The sequence below is a fragment of the Squalius cephalus genome, assembly GCF_949319135.1.
Source record: "Squalius cephalus genome assembly, chromosome: 3".
In the NCBI taxonomy this organism is placed as follows: Eukaryota; Metazoa; Chordata; class Actinopteri; order Cypriniformes; family Leuciscidae; genus Squalius; species Squalius cephalus.
The window spans coordinates 54,001,437-54,022,616 of record NC_137124.1 but is presented as its reverse complement, the minus strand read 5'-3'; the positions used below and the strand labels follow the sequence as shown (position 1 = coordinate 54,022,616).

Below are 21,180 nucleotides of genomic sequence, written 5' to 3'. Positions count from 1 at the left end.
TGCGAGTATGAGGGGGGGGGGGGGCTCCTCATGCAGATCAGGGACCAACAATACGTTTTTTTTTTTTTTTTAGCCTGGTCAAGCTAGTAGTTCAGATTGGCCATTCTAATTATAAAAATGTAAAGTTTAATCAATTATAAAACTACTGATTTGTTTTTTCTAAATTTCAGCCAGTTCTTACCAATGCTACTAACAATAAAATAATTAATTCTTGAAATTACAACAACTATTCAGTGCATGTAAGCCAGCTAGATAACGTCACCTTGGTGACAAGTTTTAACAAGCATAATCCGTAACAACATTACGTAACATCACGAAAACCGAAATGTTTAAGTTTTCAAGCATTAAAGCGTAGTGATGTTGTGACCTGCCAGGGCAAGTGACAGTTCCGTCAACTGGCCCAAACTCGTTCTCACACCGGCCGCAGACCAGCGGGCCACCTTATTGTTGAGCCCTGCAGATGTTGCCAGGCCCTGGTGGGTCACACAATCACACACACATTTGCATTCCTGATAGAGGGAATTGGGATTAAGGGCCCTGAATGCCTTTCTCAATTCTGACAGAGTCTGAACACACAAGACAGAGAGAAAAAAAGCAGGACGACATGGGGAGAAAAGGCTACAGAGAAAGAGAGAGAAAGGACAATGAAAAGAAAAGCACCTTGAGAAAATATATAAAAAAAAAATGTTAAAAGTAGGCGAGAGAAAGGAATGCAGAAGGAAAAAACAGGACAACTTGAAAGAGGGAGAGAGGGGAATTTAAAGAAAATGTATTTAACCAAAAACAAAAAAACAGCTATTGTGAAGATCTTTAACGGTGGGTTAAAATGTATGGATGTAATTGCATTGATCATAAAATACTAAAGCATTTACTTTGAATGAAGAAAGGAAATGTACACTTTAAGAAAGAAAACAAATCACAAAAAGAAGTTTGTTTTTATTTGGTAAAACTAGCCATATTTTGGACGCTTTCTTGTTGTCAAACATTATTGGATATTGTTCACAGTTAATATAATTAAGTACATCTGTTACTCTTTTAGGACACCTGTGTGAACTTGAGGAGAACTTGCTTCATACATTTACTAAAAATTACTTTGGGACCAGCTGATTAAAAATAACCATAAAAATGTCTCAGAAAAGTGAAGCATCATTTGTTTGGATGCATCTGGGTTTGAAATGATAAATTTGAAGTGTGCCTTGACTGTCCGAATATTTTTTTGGGCCACTGTATGTGTATGTGACAGTTGTTTGGCACAATGAGAGAAGAGAGAGGCCCTTGTCCAGGGCAGAGGTCTAGAAGAACTTGTTTTATCCTCTGCAAGAGAGACAGTACTGACCAGCTGTGTTCAGTGAAGAACCATGGCTTATACAAACATACACAACCTTTGATCAAACCACCGTGGCCCAGCCAAACATGCCCCTCACCAGACACTGAGCATACAAACAGTCATAGAGCTAGTTATGTGTTTAAGTGTGTGAGTACATGTGTGGAAGTTGAGCTTGGCACAGTGAAAAGGCAGCATGGTAGTGAAACTCAAGAGGCAGTGTAAAGAAAGAAAGAAAAGACAGTAAAAATCTTTCTCTTTCACTTTGTCTGTCTTCTATGCTAATTATTAGCATGCATGGCTGCAGTACACAGTAATGGGCTCTGTTCCAAAACCTACTGAGCTAGATAGGAGAGCCTCCGCAAACAAGGGCCTTGGAGCCAAAAAGGTTGAGTATATCATTGACATTTCTCTTGACAGTCAACAATCTTGATGCTGTTTTAAAATTTGGATGAAACAAGCATCATAGAAGGCAGCATAATATTGCTGCCTACCTTTCTGGATCAGCTGCCGCATTGGCAGTGAGCCTATGATTAGGGTTGCAAAATTCTGGGAATTTTCAAAGATGGAAACTTTCCATGGGAATTAATGGGAATTTAAGGGAATTAACAGGAATGTATGGGAATAAACAGGAATAAACTGGGAATTTTCAAAGTTGAGGGTTGGCTCTTCATAGGGAACTTAAATATAGTTGAGGAAAGTATATTTTAGCATAATCTTGACTAAAACAAACAGATGCCATTCAAATACACTTGAATATCCATGCCATTCCTCAATCACACGCACATAGCACACTGCTTACTGCATGGCTATTGAGACCACACCCCCTACTGGCACTGTGCATGCCTCCATCACATGTACAGAAGCCCAAAGCACAAGACTATTGAAGGCACACATTTGAGCCTGTGGACTAAACAAAGTGAAGTAAGTTTTGATGATATTATGGGGAAATATATTTATTAAATGTTTAAATTGCAAATATCACATACAAATGTATTCATCTAGTAGATAGCAAGCTGATAAGTTAGATGCTAAATAAGCTAGCATAACTTTATTTACCACATAAGTAGGGCTGGGCGGTATGACGGTATATATCGTTACCGCGGAAGAAAATGTCAACCGTAACAGATTTTTTCATTCCGTGTATACCGCAACATGAAAATTAGTAGGCGTGGTTAACTCACGTGCAGCATGCGTGAGACTGAGACACTGATATTTGTCAAAGAAACATGAAGAATGACCAAGAGGATCCACAAAAGGAATTACGTTTTCAAAATTAACGTGATATTTTCGAGGGGGAAGGTGCAGAAGTCAACTAGAGCAGTGCAGCACACTGAAAGTTTAGACATGCTCGCAACGGGGCTTACTTGACAACAAGTTCATATATCAATATTCTAACAAATAGAAATAACCTTAAATAATGTATCTATCCGTCTCTTATGTGTACAATTACTTGTACACATAAGAAATTATTCCCCAGCAAAATTCCCCAGCTTAACTTCCCATGGAAATTTACCGGAAATTTTCCGCCCCTTTGCAACCCTACCTATGATTGATCCCTTGGAATGTTGTCTAGATTGGCAGCTCACTAGGTTGTGGAATAGAGCTATAGTGTCTCACCTAAGTCCACAATAAGGATAACTAAAGAGGCACCACAACTAATTAGATTTAACTGCAGGAGAAACAAGTACTGAGGGATGAGCTAGTCTAAGAAAGAGCTGGAAAGCAGACCAGAGCAAAGCTTATCCAGTTGATTTATATTCACCGAGGTCAAACCCAAATTCAGGGAACTGGCTAGTCTCAAACACTGTCAAAATTCATTTCCTCCACCTCAAAACATTTCTGCTCAAAATGGAGGTATCGCCTGCCCTCTTGTCTCTCTTGGAGAGTTGCCTGCTTCTGCCATAATTCCATCAGAGCTAATTGCTTCCAGCACCGTTGTCATTTCTGCAAGAGAGGGGCACTTTTCAATCAACAAAAGCCTGTTCGTACTTAAGCGTGGCTGATATGAGATCTGCTGTTGTCTGTAAACATTTGGAGCAGCACAATCTAATCTGTACGACATGATAAATTCAAATTCAATGTTATGGCAGACACCTAAAAATAATGTGCTGCCAGGTTTTTTAAATGGTGAAATATTGTGTTGTTGCATATCTGGCTCATTCTTGGCCTCTACTGCTTGTGTCTGGACTGTAAGTTAGTAAGTGTGGCTATGTTCTCTGGCAGCACTGCAGGGATACTGTAGAGTCAAATTTATACCGCCCCTGTCCGCAGTCAATGCGAGCCACTGACTCAGTAAGTTAATATTTCCCTCTCTTCCACTCATAAATTTGCATGTGATTAAAAAAGCTGACCTAAATGCATTTTTGAGCACCACAAGTAATTAGTTAGAGTATCCTTAGTAGGAGGGCATGTGTTAAGAGGTTTTATCCCCCCTTTTGGAAAATCCAGCTAACACCAGCTTTTATGTGTTCATACAGGCAGTGCAAGACAACAACTGTAAATTCGTTATATTCAATGAGAAATGGCAATTTGAGCTGACATCTGTGACAAAGTTCGGCAAAGATCAACTTTATGCAAATGCAACTACAGATGAATTATAGCAATAGTAACTTGGTGACCTGTTAAGGGCCCGATATACTTATATAGCGAAATCGAAGAACGAAGTGGAGTGATGTCATTTCGAACAAAATCAGGCCAAAACTAATTTTGTTTGGAGTTTGTTTCGGGACTTCGGGAAAGTTTGCTCTGGCTGGTAAAAACCTCCGAACTACTATTGGTCTGTGGAGATTACGTAATAGCTAGGTGCGCTCTAGCCCTCTTCTCCAGTTCATTTTCTCTATTAAGTCCGTCAAGGTCAGGTTTTTTTTTAGGTCAGACATTCATGAATGAAAGCAATCGCTACGATCAGATGCTTTCTTAACTGCTGTTTTCTCACTGCTTTAATTTTTGTTTTATTTATTTTGTTATGAAGAGAATATGTTTTTAACATATTCACCTAAATTCCACTCTCAGCAGAGTGGGCGGCATCAGGATGTTTGCTAACAATATATATAGATGTGCACATATTTCAAACTTCTTTTTACACAAAAAGCAAAGAAAGAAAAAGAACTTTGCTGTGAGTTTATCAGAGCCTTTAGTGGCAAGACAATTTTATTGGTTTCTAGCTGGTTGAACTCGTTCTAAATAGTTGATCAGCAGAGATCTCAGTTAGTGGACCCGTTTCAACCTTGTAGATCATATAGATCAATCTAGTTAGAGTTGGTAGACCACTGTGGAAAAGCAACCATCCACCATATTCCAAAATCTAATCTGATCTCCTTAAACTGGTACACCCACCTTAAACTGGTCCATTGCCCTGATAGAGAACAAGAACTGAGGAACACAAGCTGGCTTGCGATTCTCATGTACACCAAGTCCTGGAGTCAGTTCCATGTAGAAAGGAGATGCCCCTGCAAACAGACCCCCCTTGACGTTGAGGAGGAGTGTCAATGAGGGGCTAATAAAGAAAGACAATGAGTAAACAAGTAGGGCAACTCTACCCCAGCTTGTAGAACCTCCCTTCCTCTCTCTGGGCTGGCACGCACTCAATGGGATCTGCCATAATTAGTCTCACCAATGCTTGTTTAGCATTTGCATATAAATGCTCTCGCTGGCAAGTGCTAAACACACCATCACGAGCCATGCCCAAAACAGACGGTGACCACACCTCCACACCCTCCAGGAGAGGGAAAGGGGTCCCAGGGGGGAGACCCCTCTGTGGCTCTCCTACCCCCGTGCCCGTTGCCTTCAACAGGTTGGCACCCATCTGCTAGCAGCGAGGGGCCACGGCATGGCCTGCTCTCAGTTCCTGTTTCAAAGGAGATTGTGAAAGATGGCAACCAGGCTTCCTGTTTCTCTGCTTATGTCATGAGAGCGTTTCGACCCTATGAAATGAGCCCTGACAAAAACAGGCAGGCACACACATAGTGTTCTCGGGATGTTTTAATACGTTTTCTTTCAGGCAGCTCAGACCGTGATAGTATGAGCTCCCGGCCCCACAGATGGAGTTGAGAAATAAAAATAACACAAGACCTCTTCCCTGTAACTGCTCCGTGATCACCTCATCTAGCCTTGGGATGGCTGCTATTGTTCTCTTTCTGTACAACATGCAACAATTCTTTCCTTTCCATGAGCCTCCCCCCTTCTCCCTCTCTCTCTTTCAGTTTCCTCCACGTCTCTAGCAGTTGTTATGACAGATCGATTCATAAAATCGGAGTGGAGGAAGGAAGTGATGAAACGAGTGTCTGTGCACCCTCCACCCCTCCGTCCCATCCACTGTAAACACAATGAAAGTCACCATCGGGAGATACCCACACCAGAACGGAGATAAGCTACAGAACACTCAGAAAAACACACACAGCTGGCCCTCGCAGCAGCGACTGCTAGCAGTTCTTCTCCCTGCCTAAAACTAACACTCATTGGACTCTGATAAATTGTATTGGTCTTTCAGAGCTTGGGATATTCTCTGTGGAGTTTTCAGTTATTCTTTATTTAAGTAGCAACTTTTTCTCAGACGTTTCTTCTAAAATTCCTTAGGAAAAATAGAGTGATAGACAATTGTTGACATAAAGTTAGAACAAAGCTATGCAATTAGTGAATAGCATAGCTCAAGCAATTTGTTCTGGGATCAAGTTGATGAGAAATGTTTGAGTTCATGGTGAAATCTTTGGCTTTAATTGCAGACGGTGGTATCTTGGCACAGTGTGTGACATTAAGATCTTTTCTGAAACTCTAGATCACTCTTTTTCTCAGGAGAAACATCTGAGGATCAGGAAACTTAAGCAAAAATCTGAGAAACAACTGAGTTATTAAATAGACCTCATTAACATTTCTTCTTTTCTATGAGAAGAAGCCAATCTTGAATTTAGCAGACAGATATTTTTACATGCAACATGACTCAATATACTGTATGTGATTTGGACTTCTGACAAATTCTGACGCTCTGTCACACGAGTGTCATTTTCCCTGACAGCACGTCTGTCATTAGCAGCTTGAGACATTAATATTTACATACCACTGAACAAATTAGCTTTTGATGTGTATTTCCAGCAACCGCAAACCATCGCGATCCTCAACTTGTGTCATCCAGTCTACCTTTAAACAGCCATCAGGTTAAACTACAGTGAGAGAAACAAGGGGGGAGAATGTAATCTCGCTTATGTGTATAGTTACAAACTCGTCACAAAGCACATAAAAAAAAGGGACAGAAAAAAAAAGGAACAAAAGACTGGCACTTGACAAAGTAACTGATCCATAAATGTTTCATGTGAGCGCCAAGCCTGTCTTTCACCTCTGCATGACCCCCCTACACTCCTCTCTCTTTCTCGCTCCCGCTCTCTCACTTATTTGCTGTCCGGTTAGTTCACTCAGCTTTAGAGAGAGAAAAAAAATACAAAGATAAAACAAATCAACCACAAAAATAAGGTATTCTTTAAATTAGGTGAGAAACAGCTGAGAGATAAGGCTCCATGAGACCAAAACACGTGTAGAAAATGTGACTAGGTAGAAAAGTTTTTTTTTTTTCCTTCAGGGAAATAGCAAGTCATTACATTTAAAAATTAGAAAGACAGTATTTTAGTATTAGTTAAGGTACTCACTTGTTTATTAATTACATGCACGGATGAATTGTTCACAATAATACAAGGAATGTGCATTAAAAAAACAAAATATAGTTGTCAATTATGTTGACTTTAAAAATTGAACACAGCTGATAGAGGATGTGTGTCACAGAAGGTCGGCCTCTGGCTGACACATGACAGAACGGCAGACAGCATGTGTGACGTCACGGTGTGGGGGTCACCGATCTATTGTGGCTGTCTGGCCTTGAGGAATCCCCAGTGACACGATCACACCCCAAACCCACTCATCCAGTCCCCCAAATTTTAATCAGGGTGAGGAGCGGCTTGAATATGTTACAACCTAAGGACGCAAGGTCGATTCAACGGAAACAACAGAAGGGTCTCAAGTCTCGTTCCACACATCGTCGCCTGCTGTCCTTGGTGTGTTTTTTTACATGTGTGTCCAACAGTCACACAGCTCCTTTGATTAAATCAATTTGACTCAAGATTCTTAAAATGCACAAAAGGAATAAAACAAGTGTTTAGCAGTGCAGATACAGGGTGTGTGTGTGTGTGTGTGTGTGTGTGTGTGTGTGTGTGTGTGTGTGTGTTTGCACATGTAGGTAACGGACGAGTAACCAGACGCCCCGTCCTCAGAGGGACAGACAGCAATAGTACGACTTCACTCAGGCCTGATTTAATTGTGGTCCTATGTAACACTTAATAGAGAGTGCAGTGCACCTGGCAAAAACAAGTTACACCCAAGAGGGGGTGGAGGGGTGTCCAACAGTACCAATTAAACACCTCAGCCAATGAGCTGACCTCTCACAGGACTCCTCGTGCCAATAAACCAATCACACCGCACCTCTCATGTCTCATTAAATACCTATGTGATAGGAAGGCGACAAGGAGAGACAGCTTTTTTTTTCCTCCCAACATTTAATTATAATGTCTGGGAGGAAAAGAATTCTGCGAAGTAAACAATCATCATTACTATTGAAAACAACACTACTTATTCTAAACGCCGAGACACAGACACTGATATTTGTGCACTGCTGTCATATTTTTCTTTTATAAAAAAAAAAAAAAGCTTATACAGCTTATTTACAACTTGTAAATAAGCTTCTAAAATTATGCAAAAGTACTAAATTAAAAGCCTGAACAAAATAACATTTACATATAACAGTGATTCTTAAAATCATTTAACAATATTACATTGTCAGTCTGAGACTGTGGTTTCATAAATAATGCGTTATATAAAGTAAAGCAGAACTGAATCCTAAATTTATTTCCTCATAGAAATATTTGAAATGGCACCAAAATGGCTGCCATCAGAGACGAATGTGATCTGTCTGCTCACTCTACCAGACACTGGCCTTGATCCTCTCTCTCTCACACACTCACACACACACACACACACACACACACAATATTAGAGTATCACTTTATTTATTTTTTTAAATATATATATATATATATATATATATATATATATATATATATATATATATATATATATATAAAACATGTCAAACAACTAGCATAGACAAAACAGAATTACTTTTGCTGCATAAATAAAATAAAAACATAAAAATGTCATAAAAGTTATATTTCAATTATTTACATTAGATTATTTAGCAATTATAAGTCAGATAATATAAATACAGACAATAAAAGGCCCCCTTAATTTCAGCATATTGTTCAGTGTCCTTAAAATTATTTATAATATAATGAGTGATAATTATGTGTATGTGCATTATATAGGCTACCTATATATACATATAATTATTGCAAAAAATATATATAAAAAAAATATATATATAACAAACTGATTAAAAAAAAGTGTGGAATAAAAAATAAAGATATAGGCCTACAAATAGCATCCAATCACTGACACTGACAGTTTATGAATTTGATGATGCAGTGTATATTTTCAGAATAAAATTTTAAATACAACAAAATTTTCCTGTTTTTCAAAAAAAAAAAAAAAATAAATGTGTACAAAAAATGACACTGGAAACAGATGTAACACGTATGGTTTTAAATCCTGCACGTACATGTGTGTGTGTGTGTGTGTGTGTGTGTGTGTGTGTGTGTGTGTGTGAGAGAGAGAGAGAGAGAGAGAGAGAGAGAGAGAGAGAGAGAGAGAGAGGTGAAAGCCCAGAGGAGAGGTGCTGTTAGATGAACACGGAGCCTGTAGCACTTAGGGGCCATTTTATTGCTTTGCTGTGGTCAAGTGAGGTGCAGCGAGCTCAATTCCAGCGCAACAATGACAAAGAGGGCCGCCGAGACAAAGGGGTATCTCTTTGCCTCTTAACCCCTTCAGTGCTATAAACATACACAAAATCGAAGCCACGAACACCCCGCTCACACGTGCAGAAACACACACGTAAACACTCAACGATCCGTGGGACAGTTTGTAATAGCCGCGCCGTTTCAGACCAAACTAATGGATTCAAGACTCCGACCAGCCTGACGGTTAGAGCTAGGCCTCAACGCCACAAAGACAGAATCCAATGACTCTACTATACCTTTATTTCCTCTCATCCTCGCTCTCTCCGCTCCTCCTCTCCCAGTGCACCATGGGGGACCCGTATGGGCTGCTGCACATTTGCAAATGAATCACGCTTTTTGTTTGAGGTTTTTTTTTTCTTCTTCTTCTCCAAACACGGAAAAAGGGAGAGAGGAGGGCGCGCGAGAGAGAGAGAAAGAGAGAGAGGGGGGCTCCTGCCATCGCTCTTTTCTTTTCTGCTGTCTTTAATCCTGAGGAGGATAAGCTGTGCCGTACACAGAGAGGAAGTGCCATCGGCCTGTCGGGCTTCACCCGTTCCCACTCAGCATTCCTGCAGCCCTCACACTCACTACACACACACACGCACGCGTGCTGTCGATCACTCACTCGCATGCACAGAAACGGCCCGCGTTTCTGACAGCACATGCAGCACATGATCTAAGCTCGCTCGCCGATTTGTCACTCATGGAAAAAAAAAGTGCTGTACGTTTCATAAAAATCTATTTCGCACCACTGCTGAGCAGCATGCAGCCTAGACAGGAGAAAAAATGCAATCAAATTAAATTCATATGATTTAAAATAAGGAATAACTTGCTGCGAATACTCTCGCATTTAAATGGAAAAGCTTTGAATTGCAATAAACTGTATAGCTGCAAAAACTCACAAATATATTCTTTAGAAATGCAGCAGTAATGCAAAAAATGACTGCTTTCTGTGATATTACTCAGCCGCGAAATCGAGAGACAAGAGCATGATACAGCGACACTCCTTGACCGATACACACACACACTCAATCCAGGTCTGTTTTCATGTCATGGTGCTAATCTAGCCGAGGCTAACACTGGCTGTATCACATGTTATGCTAAGCGTAAAATGCGCTGGAAAATGGCATCTGCAGACGCTCTCAGGGCCCCGATCAGCCTGACTGATAAGTCTGCTTCTCACACCAACACAATCGACAAATCATATTAATATCATATCATAAAAACAGACATTACAACAGAGTTTTTGATTATTAGAACATTTTGCATTGTATACACACACAGACACATACATAGGCTACTAAATGTTTTATTTATATAGATCTATTGTATTAAAAAAAAAAATCTTATTTGATTTATATTATGTGTTTAATGTGTGTCTGAATGTATTTTTTTTGTGTAGCCTATATATATATATATATATATATATATAAAGAATTGTATATATTATATTTAAAGAGTAAATATGTAAATATCATACATATATATGGCTATATTTAACATTTGTAGTCGCTAAAAAATGTTTGATGAAAACTAGATCATTCTCTACCGTGTGCATGAAGAGGACTTTTCATTTGAAAATGACACTTGTAAGACACTTGCATGAATGCACTTACACAAAAATAAATGTGCACACTTATAAAAAAAAACGCGTGAAAGGGAACGAAAAATAAAAGAGGGAATGAGAGTGAAAGAGAGAGAGAAGTCACAGGCCACAGGACCTCACGCTTTGTTTCTGCATTGAGAGAAAGGCGACCTGGGCTGCCAGTGTCTGTGTGTCCTCCATGTTTTATGCATTCTGCCTCTTTGTGATGATAAGAGACAGCGCGGAGGGCCGGACGCTGGGCTCCGGGGTGCAGCGAAGAGGAGGGGTGAAGAGCTGGTCCATCTTTACATGGAGCTGCCTTTCAAAACTAGCCCTGACTCCCGCTAGCCTCCACAACACTGCCGCCTGTACAGCCATGCTACTATGCTAGAATTCAACCTCACAAACACACACACACACACACACGACACGCTTGGGGGTGTACCACTGCAAAAACAGCCTGAGATAACATCTGCTTGGAACCTATCATATATTTACACAAATATCAAATTAGTTTCTTCAGTTCCTATTTGACAGTTTCACAGTATATACACAAAAAATGGCTCCATTCTGTTGTCTGTTTTTTTCATAAATTAGCCATTTTGCTTCGCATGAGTTTGTGAAATGCAGGCATTGTGGGTCCTCATGACATTAGCTGTGAATGACAAATGCTGAAGGCTACGTTTGTCTCCCAAAATATTCCCTGACTGACGGAAAATGTGCAAAAGCAGCTCCTCGCAATAAAAGAGGAATTCCTGTCCCCGTTCCACACACACACACACACACACACACACACACACACACACACACACACACACACACACACACACACACACACAAATGTCTCCTTTTCAGGGCTGACCCTGTCTATAAACAGCTCAGGATCTACTACTGTAGATCAGGTGAGGACCTCTGCTTCTCTCTTTCTGTTCTATATCACTCATTTTTTCCTTTCAAAGCAAAAATAAAAACACTTTATATAGCAGTTTGGATGGGGTAGTTTAATCATGCTGTTATAACATGTATAATGTGCATGAGTGTGTATATGCACAAAAGAGTGTTTAGGGTAAAAAAAAAGATCTATAAATAATAAATAAAAAAGATATAACAATAATATCTTTATACACATGCATACTGTGTGTGTGTGTGTGTGTATATATATATATATATATATATATATATATATATATATATATATATATATATATATATATATATATATATATCATTAAATAATAGGCAGATGAGATCATGTGCACACACACACACACACACTCTCTCATAAATCTCCACCACAATGATTTGGAGACAGTCAACATGATAACGTATTGTGAAACAGCAAGCCACAGACGTTTCTGCCAACTTTACTGGGAACAAATAAATGAAAACAGCAACAACAAAAAAAAAGAGGAGGGAAAAAAAGAGGAAGCAGAAAGGAACATGCAGACAGTCAATGCAACCGTCTGAAAGGTGAAACCGTGGCTTGAGCTGAGCTTGTGCAAAGCTGAGTTTACACAGGTAGCGTACCTAACTATCCCCCCCCCCAAACACACACACACACACACACACACACACACACACACACACACACACACGGACCATCCTCTCCACCAATGCTCAGCCTACCCCCGGTCTGTGGTTTAATGATAGCACTGACACGTACGCTATTGTCCTCCCCCTCATTATGGGACGACTGGAAGAACTGGTCCTGACTGCACAGGCTTGCATATTCAAAACCATCATGTGTAATCAGACCCAGTGCTCCTGCTAACCTAATTTACACACACACAATCCAAGCCCTACAGCAAATGGAGGTGGCTGGGCTTTCTCTGCGCTCCTCCTCGGCACGACTGGATTAATGGAAAACTCGTGACAGAGATCGGCTCCTCTCCACACACACACACACATGCATACACTGCTTTCACCTTCACATTAGACTGTATCTGAGCGCACTGTGAGTGTTAACACACACACACAGAGATACATATACATATATATATATATACATATATATATATATATATATATATATAGGCCTATATATATATATATATATATATATATATATATATATATATATTCACACATATATATATATATATATATACATATACATACTATTTATATAATTTACAATGTATTTAAAAATTGCTGCTGATCATGATATTTTATATTGTCAAATATAAAATATAACACACACTATAAAATAAATATTACTTTTAATGCATAATGTATATTTAATAGTACAAGTGAATACAAAATAAATCTGCATACAATGTATACACGTTTAATGTTATTATCATACAGCATACTCAAAGGCGGCCTGTCATGATGTTGACCCAAAGAGGGCCCTCTACCACTGAGGACATCACTGAGGCTTTCCCTAAGGGTGCCAGCAAAAGAGAGAGAGAGAGAGAGAATAGGGAGGGGTAAAGAGGAAAGCACAGTCTCCCCCTGCCCTATATCTCCACAACGATATCCATACACACTCAAATGCCACTCGGCAAGCCGTCTCGTCACAGCAGCATCTCCAATTTATGCACAATACATGACCAGGACGAGTACACTTGGCAATATATACGATTGCTGTTGTAAGAGGAAGCAAAGAGAAAATAAAGCCTCAGAAAAAAAAAAAAATAATAGAAAGCAAGTATAGCAAATCTACTGCTGAACAAGCATTTTCACTAAGCGACAGTATCATATGAAAATCCTACAAAATTATAATTGAACAGCATTCTTAAAAATAGCAAGAACAACAGGAATAAAAATAATAATATAGTTATAAATGAATTGTAATACAATTAAATAGTTCTATGCTAACATTAATTCAGATATATATTTTTTAATAAATAATTGATAAACTATTATTAAGAAAACGTTATCTTAATTGAGTAGTTCCCTGAGCAAATCAAAAACATTTTATCATCCAACACAATGTCTATATTTTACACTATACTGAAAGCTAAATTAAACATACAATAATCTGAGACACATGTGTATAAACTAAGATTAAAAATCAAACAGTCTGTGTTCATATACGTCAGAAACGGTTGGGAGTTTATTATTTTAAAAAGCCTGAATTGTCTGTTTCAAATCAGGTACAAAAAGATGGATTATATTTTTCTGTAGGTTTGAGAAAAAACTAAAAGAATTTCGAGACAATGCAAATGTTCTGCCAAACCACAATGCAAACATATGCACAACTCAGTCAGACATTTTCTGTAACACAGCGACTATCCTTACAGCAGCCCAACAAGCACACAAATCTGTTCATAGCCTATAATAACACAGTGTTAAGTACATACACACAACACAGCGTAGTTTTACACTGCTTGAATATGGACGCGAGTTACTAAATGCTTCGTGTTTAAGTGTTTCACGACCATGTGAAGCACAAAAGGCAAGACAGACAACAAATACTGCAACAATATGACTTCCTACAAATGAGTCAACTGCCATCAAAATCACTGTCCGCAAAAGGATTAGCCCTGAATAGCCTATCCATGAGTTTTTGAAGAGTGAGTGAGATGGCAAAGACCTTGCCTGCTGTCTTTGTTTTGTCATGGTGAAAGCCAGAGCTCAGAGCACAGAGAGAGAGAGAGAGAGAGGGGGGGGGGGGGGGGTAAGGGAGAGCTAGAACGAGTGAGAGTCCACGCACAGCATCTGAATTATACTATATATATTTTTTGTGTGACGCTTGTAATTATTGCTCCCCCTCTACTAGGCAGCCGAGAGACATTAAACCCCTGACTTATCTTTCCTGTTCCTCCCTCCATCCCTCCCTCATTCTCTCTCCTATAAACAGAAAAACTGGGTTGCTCACTATGCCCCTTTTTAAACGGTTAAGAAAAGGGAAAATACTAAAATATAATAACGAAATCACACAATGGCTCTGCCTGGCAATTCTCCCTCACACACACAGATTTCTGCAGTTCTGTTGTAATACTTCTTTCTTGTAAAAAAAAAAACAAACAAACGAAAAAACATATAAATATATATAGACCAAACTGAATAAATACACTTTCCAGACACCTACACAAGTGTGTGTCGTCCCTGCGTTAGCTTCTGGTTCCTCTTGTTACGACACGTCGGGAAGGATAAAAAGGTCTTGGGATTTGTGTTTTTCTGACCTCTTCCCTGATTCCTTCGATATGGCCCGTGGCTATTTGACCCCGTCTATCCTCTCAACTCTTTTTGCATGCATGCCATCCTTCATGAGCACTATCTCTCTTTCTCCCAAAAAAAAAAAAAAAAAAAATTACTTCAAACTAAGGACTTTTTCAAACACGCTCTCTTTTCGGCTGCTCTTTTGATGGTCAAACTTGAGGTGCATTTTTATAGTCTTTCTAACCCCCACAATCTCAGTGTATTGTTTGACCCCAAAACATAACCCACCCCACTCTTTTCCCACTCTTCGCTGGATTGGTAATGTAGGGTTTTTCCCTTCTCTTTCTTTTTTATCTTTCTTCCACTCACTCGGTGACCCCTGCTCCCTTGTTTCTTGCCGTCTGACCCCAAGTCTCTCAACCTCCCCCTCTCTTTCTTCCCCAACCCTGCACATCCATGAGCAACTTGCAAACAGTCAGTCAGCTCTGGGTCTGTCTGTCCTTCCATTGCATCTCTTCTGTTTTCTCGTTTTCTGTCTCACTGTGGGCTACATTATATCATTGTTATGGATCCACATTTCAGTTTGTTCTTGTCAGTATACCTTTGAAGGATTATCTATCTCTCAATAGCTCTTCGTTCACGCCACTTTTGAGGTCCCCATCTCATTTTATTTTTTTATTTTTTAAAAAAAAATTCATACACCTGTGGTCTTCTTTAAGTTTTATCTTTATTAAAATTCGAGCCCCTCGTCTAGCTAGGCTATTTGTGGGGCAATTTCACCTCAATAGTCTAAGCTAGTTCGAGCTAAGCGACCCGAAGTTGTTTGGCGATGTTCATAATTTGAATAGTCTTTTTCGTCGAATTTTTCTCCCTCAGGAGAACGTACGCAAGTTGTAAAATGTAATAGCTACTGATTTCGTTCTCGTTGTCTCTGTTGTTGAGATTATATTTCATCTCATTGTTTTGATTTTTAGATTTTACAAATTCACGCCGTATGAGTGGGTTTCTCGTTTTAAGTCATTCGCCGAAATCGCTGTGTGTGTCGCGCGGCTCTTCGGGCTCTGAGCTCCGGCTGATCCGCTCCTGAGACCCGGGGCTCCGTCTATACCAAACACACTCCCCTAAACACTCACACACACTTCACACACATGCCTATCGATTTGCATGTGACTCCGACTGGGAAGCAGCAAAGAACAACTTTAACGTCGCTTGGAATGAAAAATAAAACGAGAAAAGACGGTGAAAGTGACAGAAGCGAAAAGTAGAGGAACTGAAATGCACAGCAAAGCAAAGGGCGGAGAAATCCACACTAGAAGGGACTCGAAAAAGTATCGATGGGCGCGATATTGAGGATTTCTGCTCGCTAAATGAGGGAGGAAATGAAAGTAAAGGACGAACGAGCATATCGGTGTAAAAATGGAAAAAGCGGGCGACGCTTCCCGCTCAGCGGACGCGGACGGACTCGCAGGCTGGACTAAGACGCTCCTCTCCCGGCTACGATCGCGCAGAGCTCCCGCTACTCTCCCACCACCCTCGCACATCGACACCCTCTCAAAAACCTCTTTCTTGACACTATTCGGTCCTTTTGTGACCCGTGTGAATACATGAACATGCAGAAGTGTGTTTTAAATCCAACTGTTTGGAAAAAGGAATCGCTGTCTTGCCCTTTTCTTTTCTTCCAGACATGAGAAGAGCGAGGACGAAGCCAGATGTAAACACAGGTAACGATACTAATAAACGGCAGCAAATAAAAGGAACTTGCATGAAAATAACTTGCGATCGCCTGTTCTTTATCCTGCTAGGAGAAAAGGCAAAGCCGGGGCTGGTACGGCGAAATCCCGAAAGCCATCGCTTTAGTCTGTTATTGAAACTAAATATAATCGCAACGCTAAGAGAGAGACAGAAAGAAAGAGAAAGCAAAGTTACAACTTACAATGTTTGGCTGCCGCTTTGAGATCCTTGCTTTTTAATCCAGTATTGAGACGCTTTGGCTAAAGATCCCATCAAGGCAGTCCCTTTTGGTCAGTTTGCGTTTAGGATGATGGTAAAAGAAAGATCATTGTTGTTGCGGAGAGTAAAAACCCGGAGTATTAGTTGTAAAGGCAATATAAAAATAATTTGGATGCAAAGCAGGCGATGAGTCTTGTGTTAGAGGGAGAGAGGAAGAGGTGAAAGTGAGATCTGATGATTGAAAAGAAAAAAACTCTTTGGATCTTTATTCCTGCTAATTAGTTTCCTGCAAAAAATGGCTGTGATTAATTCAGTGCGCATGTGCTTCATTACACAGGCACGACGGGAAGGGCTAATTAGCCACCTTCTGGATCAATAAGATTCAGCAGAGAGCCGAGGAGAGAGAGAGGGAGGAGGGAGATAGAGCAGGGAGGGAGGGATGGAGGGATAGATGGAGAACGAGAAAGAGGAAAGTGGTGATCGGGAATTGAAAATATGGAATTAAGTACAGCACAAAGTAAGAGTTGGATGAGAAGGAAGACACTGAAAGTTAATAGTGGAGAGGCGCGCGCGCGCAGCCCCTGCTGCACAGTGTTATTTGCTCGCGAGACGCGCTAGTTTACATTTAGAAATCAAAACGTGTATGTTTATGAAATAAAATAGCGCAGTTTTAACCTCGAATACGCGATGTTTAGAGCGCTTACAAACACCGACAAGTTCGTCACACTTTCAGTTGCCTCTTATTTAAGAAAATCATCTCATGACAGGATTAACACTGTTTAGATTTTTTTTTTTTTTTTTTTTTTTTTTTTTTTTTTTTTAGAATAAGCTAAAGTGAAACAAAGGCGGCTTTATGTGGACACTAATAAAACGCAACTCTCTTAGTCATTGTAAATGTTAAATAAGCAAAATACATTGGTACATTTTAGTGTATATCTGCTGTATTGTGAACAACAAACTTAAAACGTGCCGAAAATGGCAGGCTACTTTTAAAAGGCATACAGGCTTGTAACAATACGCGTTTTGCATAAACTCTGTATGTATTGACAAATAGTTGAGAAAAATAAACAGCTCTATTTAAAAAAAAAAAAAAAATCTGATTGTGGGGCTGAGCCTCTGAATTTCTGTATAGAAACATCCAGGAACTATTAAAACACTGCGCAATCTTAAATGTGATTAGTTTTGCATGCACGTTAACCATTTGGATTATATCTGCATTTTTAGTGTTTTTATTTTCTGAAGTAAATATAGACTGCTAATTAAAAATGGTTAGCAACACATGCATGTAACATAACACGTGTAACATCGTTATAAAGTACAGTCATTTTAAGTGCAATAAATTAAGTTTGACTTTTATATATCGTAATAACATCTGAATATACAGTCTGTGTCCCATCATGCTAGATCTAGAGATGAGTGCACGAGGAGGAATCAAGACATTGCAACCGAACGCGAGGAAAAACTAGTGCAAAAGCTAGACAGTGCAAAATCAACCACTTCCCTCTTTTTACCTTTTCTGGACGAATTGAAATAATTCCTGTTAGAGTCAAACGCAATGTAGGTTACATAGATGCTTTAATTTATTGACTTTGAGACGAGCAGTACATGATAAGAGATGCTTCTTCAGATATTATCTTTAGGAGTAGACTCGATAGGAAGTTGAACCAAAAAGCACTGTATAGATTTTAGGCATATATGAAAAATCTTAATATATGAAATTCTCTGTTTCTGTTTTTCTGTTCCCCTCTCCCTCTCCTCTCTCTCTCTCTCTCAGTAACACACAGTAGGTGAAGAGAGAGAGAGAGAGAGAGAGAGAGAGAGAGGGTGCAATGTAAAAATCACAAGTTCTTTAATAAACAGTTTTAGTCCTGTAATTTAGTTACTTTATGTAACATTACTCTAAACAGCTCAGCGTGTTGTTTTTAATATGTTATTACAATCTAAAGAGAATGGCATTTGAAAATACGTAATGTTTATTTAGTCCTACATTTCAATACCATGTAAATCGTTCCTTAAACAGGCAGCGGCATAAAATGACACGATACGCGTTACATGCTGTCTTTTTTTTTTTTTTTTTTTAATTCTCGATAAGTAGTGTAACTTTCAAGCGCGTGCATTCAAAGAGGTGACATTTGATCAATAGTAACAACTGTAGTATAGATCGGTGGGTTTCTCCACAGGTTTGCTTTTTTCACTTTGCCCCAAAACAATTCTCCTACTCTTGGTGGTCACTTAAGACGCCCTCTTCCCGAATCAAAAGCGTGTATCCCAATTCCGACCTTTGAGTCCTGGCCAGTGTCCTTTCTCATGATAATTCTATTGTTGATTCTCACTAAAGAAATGACAATTCCTCTCTCTCTCAATGACTACTTTCACTATTGACAACTCTAAGGGGCCCTTATCCTGCCAAATACAACTAACCTGCTTTTATCGATTACATAATGTTTATTGGAAAATGATCAGATAGGCTATAACTTTGTTTTTTTCTCTCTCTCTCTCGGTTGCACAACGAAATTTAGACAATGTGTTTTGCCGAATTGTTTTTCAGAATGCATGGTGACAAATTCCGTGATAGCATTATAGGCTACAATATAGCCTGTATCTGAAATAACACTAATAAATATGTGTATTGTGTGCTGTACAATTATAACTGATTGATGTGTGTATGTTATTCAAGTATAAAACATTGAAGTGGTCATATAGAATAACAATGCTAACAATAGGAAATGTCACATTTCAATGTAATAACATTGCAGTACAATGTTGTGTTTTAATAAATATTTAGAATATAATAAGCATTGTATTTTATTTGATTTCAATCTCATGTAATATCATTCTGAATATGTTGGAGAGCATGGAACTCCTCGCTTTGGGATTTTCAAGGAAACACACCCATTGCACATACTGAAGCATTATCACAAACGGCTATCGATGCACTATACAAACATTAGCAATATTAAACACTTTTTTGTGACAGTGCTGTGTGTGCGTGGATAGCGCGTGGGTGTCCGTGTGTGTATGCACGCGTAAATGTAGTTTTAAGAGCATATATTGTATTATTGCTGACGCGTGCATTGCATAGATATGTGCAATATTAAGCAGGACTACACATTCGCAGAAACTAACTTCCGACACGTGCGAGGAAAAACAGAAGTGACAAATGAAAAGTTACAAAATAAAACGTCGATGTGTTTGATATGCGTACAGATTTTGCCTTGAGAGAATCTTCAGGATTGGTGATGTGCCTGCTCTCTTGGGGAAGAGGGATTGTAAAAATGAATGAATGGAAAATAGAGTGCGTGAACAGTTCGAGGGGCAGTGAGATAATAAGAGGCCGGCGCGTGAAAAGGGACAGAATCAGAGCTTGTCTGTCGCTTTGTAACCTGCCATGCCCAATCTAAGCACATTTGAATATGCAGTGTGGTCCTGTCTGGCGCTTGATAGCCGAATTTATGGACGCAAATATCAGCTTAGCTTCGTTTTCCTCAACAGATACACGCATAATCGTCATTGCATGCTCTTTTAATACAGACTAAATGTGTTTCTTATCTGTTAGGTCCAATCAATCGCGAATGCCCTGTTCTAAATATGACTGGGAATGACTGAACAGACAACTAAATATGCATGACCAACCCCTCATGGTGAACATGCTGATTGATCTGACTAGAGATGTGTGCGTAAACTTCGGCCCATCGCCGTGCAAACAATGAATTCCACATATGAACTCTAAACTGCAGTAACAAAATCGCAATCCGTTGCCATTGTATTTATGATGAAAACAAAATGCTAAAGACAAAAATTATATATATAAAAAAAATGATAATAAAAAAATAAATGTGCGTGCACGCATTTTTTTAGTAGGCCTATTTAAAAAACCTCATGGACCACGCGTGCCACAATTGAATAATAAAGAGCAGTGAGGAAATGAAAAGAGGCAAAATACTTCAGAAATAAAGACAGCTGCCTACAAGAGCCTCGTAACGTGAACAAAAGGCGAAGAACATTTTAGTCCAGGTTAAATGTATTGAAAAGGACATTTTGTCACTGCATTAAAATGGAAGCAAGTTCAAGTCGAATTCGCATATAGAGCTATCAAATGTTTTTCATCTTCATGTGTCCCTAATGACAGAATTAACATTTTTCTGCATGGTTAACTAAATGCAACTTTAACTTAGTCACCAGTCAACAGCAGAGGCTTTTTTGGGGGATTGGGCCCCCCAACGGGCGCATGCACTGTCTGCAGCAGAGCAGGTGAGAGTTGTGGCGCATGGATGGTCAGAATCACACACTGGGACTCAGAGGCATTGACTGCACAAGAGCATTGTCCGGCCTGAAGCCGC

At 39.4% G+C, this 21,180-nt stretch overlaps 1 protein-coding gene across 7 annotated transcripts in view; it reads right to left on the bottom strand.

Moving 5' to 3' along the window:
* zfhx3b (zinc finger homeobox 3b) overlaps positions 1-21,180 on the bottom strand; it is a 267,683-nt gene that overhangs the window by 130,139 nt on the left and 116,364 nt on the right. Inside the window, exon 1 of one of the 7 annotated variants that reach the window (XM_079865447.1) lies at positions 16,824-17,590. The exons of 4 other annotated variants lie outside the window; for them this stretch is intronic. The gene's annotated coding sequence lies outside the window, so the exon portion shown is untranslated. Of the gene's footprint in view, positions 1-9,455; positions 9,474-14,819; positions 14,994-16,823; positions 17,591-21,180 lie in introns of those variants that run through there. 2 more of the 7 variants (XM_079865448.1, XM_079865449.1) reach the window with 2 other exon arrangements.